Genomic DNA, 4,970 nt, shown 5'->3' on the forward strand with positions numbered 1-4,970 from the left:
ATACTACTAAAACATCAGTATTTTTAATATACTTGAAAACTTTCCGGGCATCTAACAAATTTAAATCCAGTGGACACTTGTTTAAGGTGCAAAGTGATGAACATGTGAATTAGGCAAAGTCCAAAGTAAACATACAGAGAGTAGAATGAAGAGAATGTCAGCAAAAAACTAATTTCTTCTATTGACTAAGACGTTTGGGCACACTAGTCTTTGTCGTTTGCTTTCATTTCCTTTGCAATTCGACTAAGTTTATGTATGCTATGTGATTGACAAACAATAATACCAACCATTTGTCTCATTCAATCATATATCAACAAATTTAATACAATGTTTTCTTACCCCTATTACATTGGTGTGAACATGACATTCATATTTCATAGAATATACCAAGTCAATGAATAAAACAAAGCCAACACCGCGTGAACATGCCTCTTAAACAAATTCAATTATTAGTGAAAAACTCATCATCATCATCATCTAGTAATATATACTATTGTCTTTGTCTTTGTCTTCTATACTACAGACACTTAGTTGGTATCATCAATGGAGCTTCACTACTATCTCTACATTCTCTCAATAAACCTATGCTTCTTGTTATTTTTACCTGAATCACTCTATTCCCAACAAGTGTACCTAAATGGAACAGTTTATGATTGCAGTGATACCCCTTCTACACCAAAAGGGTACCTTTGCAATGGCCTCAAGAAATCGTGCACGTCATTCATTGTTTTCAGGTCCAAACACCCTTATGATAACCCTGCAAGCATTGCATACCTTCTTGACTCTGAAGCATCAATCATAGCCTCAATCAACAAGCTCTCAAACAATGCAAGAATCCCTTCTAACAGACCCATCATTGTTCCTGTTTTCTGTTCATGTCATGGAAATATATATAGCCATGATGCTTCTTACACTGTCAAGAACAATGACACATACTTTGAATTGGTAAGAATCTATCATCCACATATATAATGCTACCAAAGGCTCAATTTTGATTCTTAAGTGTGTGACTCATTTCCTTTCATGAATGTATGCTATGTATATCCGTTTGGTTTACGTTTTCATTTTCAGTATTTTCTATTTTCAAAAATTCACGTATTTACGTATCGTATCGTATCGTATTTGTATTCATGTGTCATAGGTAAAAACAACTTACCAAGGACTAACAACATGCCAAGCATTGATGGGTTGATGGGACTATCCCCCTAATGGACTTCCAATTGGTGCTGAACTCACAGTTCCTTTGTTATGTGCTTGTCCAACAGAAAATCAAACTTCAACAGGTGTCACTTCCTTATTGGTTGATTTGATCAACTATGGTGACACCTTGAAGTCCATAGGAGAATCTTATGGTGTTGGTGAACAAAGTATGTTAGAGGCTAATGAGCCACAAAATAAAAATAGTAGCAGCTTCACCCTCTTGGCCTTGACACCTATCTTGGTTCCTCTAAGAGGAAAGAGTTGCAAAGAGGATCCAAATAGTTTCTATTGTAACTGTTCTAAGGAATTTCTTGCTGATGGAAGCTTAAAGGGGATTTATTGTGATGAGTCTGATGGTCAAAAATTCCCTGCCAAATTGGTTGTTTGCATTGGTATTCTTTTTTATCTAAAATCTCTCCATTTTTCAAGTAAAATATACTTCCACTGAAATCTTGATTTCTACATGAATAATTTATGATATAAGACTAGCATTGTTTGATTTTTGCAGGTGTTAGCATTGGTGTAGGCTTTCTTTGTTTCTTTCTCTTGGGTTATAAACTATACCAATACATACAGAAAAAGAGAGAAAGGATTCACAAGGAAAAGCTATTCAAACAGAATGGTGGCTACTTGTTACAAGAGAAAGTGTCATCATCACTTGGAAATGGATCCCAAAAGGTAATAATAAAGCTTTTCACAGCTGAGGAGCTTCAAAGAGCAACAGATAACTACAACTGGAGCAGGTTTCTTGGTCAAGGTGGATATGGAAAAGTCTACAAAGGAATGCTACCTGATGGAACCATAGTAGCTGTTAAGAGATCTAAAGAGATTGAGAGGAACCAGATTGAGACTTTTGTCAATGAAGTTGTCATTTTATCACAGATTAATCACAGGTATTGAAGCTCAAATATCACAATCAAGTAAATAACTAACTATTTTCTCCTATATTTACTGATATTTCTAATAACAGGAACATTGTGAAGCTCTTGGGGTGCTGTCTTGAGACAGAAGCACCATTACTAGTCTATGAGTTCATTCCTAATGGAACACTTGCACAACATATTCATAACAAACACCATGAATCATCTTCACCACTTTCATGGGATAGCCGGCTTCGAATTGCATGCGAGGTAGCCGGAGCAGTGGCTTATATGCATTCTTCAGCTTCAATTCCCATCTTCCATAGAGATATCAAACCTACTAACATACTCTTAGATAGTAACTATAGTGCAAAAGTGTCTGATTTTGGAACATCAAGATCATTGCCACAAGACAAAACTCACTTGACAACACAAATAGGAGGAACTTTCGGATACATCGACCCTGAATATTTCCAATCTAGTCAATTTTCGGATAAGAGTGACGTATATAGTTTTGGAGTTGTGCTTGTTGAAATCATAACTGGGAAGAAGCCGATTTCATTTATAGAAGAAGATGAGGGTCAGAATTTGATTGCTGAATTCATTTCTGTGATGAAGGAGAACAAAGTTTGTGATATCTTGGATCCCAAGGTATTGAAGGAAGCTAAGAAGGATGAGATTGTTGCAATTTCAAATCTTGCAATGAGGTGTTTGAGGCTAAATGGGAAAAAAAGGCCAACAATGAAAGAGGTTTCAGCTGAGTTGGAATCATTGAGGAAGGTACAAAGTTCCATGTTGGTTGATAACCATGATCATCATCATGATGAATCAACAAACAATGATGAAAAATTATTGCATAAACACAACAATAGTGTAGTACAAGAATATGCAGAGGAGAGCATTTTGCTGTCATTACAATTACAAATGGAGTCCTCATCCTTCTAAGATGTTACAATAATAACTGATTCTATGTTTGTTATGACTTGTGTTTCAATTTTTGGTCACTGTTTTTCATATGCATGAAGTGTGTGTCCCCTAAGAACATGACCAAGTTAACTGTCTTTTTTTCCCCTTCATTAAGTTATTGTTCTAAAGTTGATTGTATCAGAATCATGATAAACTTTTCTTGAAAAATTAAATCATATATATTTAAAAAATGCCATTTTAGATAACAATAGCAGTTAGTGATGAATTACCATTCATCTTGTTTGATCATTTGACTTCACATGATGAATTCTGAATATTCAACCACAAGGATTGATTGAACGCTAACACTTCAAACAAAAAAGAAAATTCATATTGGAAATGTTGAGCTCTTAAAACAAAAGGAAAATTCTTTTACTCAAAGTAACTCACACTGAAGGTTATTATTGGTATACTTGTTCCGAATTTGTATGAGTCAAATATCTTCCAAGCCTCCAACTTTGAATTATCAAATAGCCAATATTTTCTAGTCATGTTGCTTAGGAAAGTGTAAAGAAGGATAAGAAAATACTAAAACAACCCTGCCTAATGCTTACAAACTTATTCCAAACAGCAGTGCTGTTGTTGTCAGACATTACAATTCCAAATAGTTACTCTTTTCAATTTGACATGGTAGCTTTGAATTCTTTTTGATAAAACTTATTAAAGTATCTAGTATCTACTATTGGTAACATAAAAAAGAACAAAGTGCAACTCATCTATGTTCTTGTCTTCTCTAAAGAAGATCAAAGAGGATCATGGAGCTTCACTACCTCAACATTATCTTCCCAATCTTCATTCTTTTATCTCTATTTCCACACCAAAAGGGTACCTCTGCAATAGTCCTAAAAAATCATGCACTTCCTTCTTAGTTTACAGGTCCAAACCTCCCTATAACACCCCTCAAACCATTGCAAATCTTCTTGGTTCTGAAGAATCTACAGTATCCTCCATCAACAAAATTTCAAGTAATAAAAAAATTCCTACCAACAAATCAGTCATTGTTCCTGTGTCTTGCTCCTGTTCCGGAAATATTTATCAACACAATGCTTTTTACACAGTCAACAAGGAAGACACATATTTCATGTTAGTGAACACTACTTACCAAGACCTCACAACATTCCAGGCTTTGATGGGACAGAACTACTATGCTTCTGTCAACATTGCCATTGGTGCTCAGCTCACAGTTCCCATGCTATGTGCTTGTCAGGGCGTGACATCATTGCTCATTTAAGAGATTCCATTGAGGGGTAAGAGCTGCAAAGATGATCCAGAGAGTTTCTATTGTACATGTTCTCAGGGAGATGTCACAAATTCAAGCCTCATGGGACTTAACTGTGAAGAATCAGATGGTCAAAAATTTCCTGCTAAATTGGTTGCAGCACTAGGTATATATATGTATATGTCTTGACCCTCACAGCAATTGAATATAGCTATGTTAGCATGGCTTTAGGCCTATATAGCATGTAGGCTATAGCTGATGCTATTAAGGAGAAAACGCTTAGTTTTTATTATTTCCTCCTAAAATTTGCATGTTTGTTACTCTTGTATTTGCAGGTGTTGGCATTGGTGCTGGCTTTCTCTGTTTGTTTCTTCTTGGTTATAAGATGTACCAATGCATACAGAAAAAGAGCAAAAGACTTCATAAAGAAAAGCTGTTCAAACAAAATGGTGGCTACTTGCTACAATGCCTAGAGTCCTGCTTTTTTTTTTCGACCAAAAAATTGAATGCAAGATTTGTGTTGTACTATTTATTTCACATGTAAGCAGGGTGTAATACCCTCAAAACCCTGAGTTTTCCTCCCTCTTCCTTCCTTCCTCATCCCCTCATCCCTCAAACCCACCAATGGAGCAAGCTGAATCCTCAAAACCACTCCCTTTTAAGTTTTTTTAAATTTGCGTTTTTAATTCATTATCATTATCTTCAAATAGTATATAAATCTACAA

The 4,970-nt window shown here is 35.4% G+C and overlaps 1 long non-coding RNA gene and 1 pseudogene across 1 annotated transcript; both read left to right on the plus strand.

The window, feature by feature from the left end:
- On the plus strand, positions 207-3,039 carry LOC107638086 (annotated as a pseudogene).
- On the plus strand, positions 4,278-4,785 carry LOC110271299. The gene is made up of 2 exons (XR_002361874.1): positions 4,278-4,411; positions 4,581-4,785. It is a non-coding gene; the product is annotated as an uncharacterized LOC110271299 (long non-coding RNA).

The sequence above is a fragment of the Arachis ipaensis genome, chromosome B04 (genome assembly GCF_000816755.2).
Source record: "Arachis ipaensis cultivar K30076 chromosome B04, Araip1.1, whole genome shotgun sequence".
Classification (NCBI taxonomy): Eukaryota; Viridiplantae; Streptophyta; class Magnoliopsida; order Fabales; family Fabaceae; genus Arachis; species Arachis ipaensis.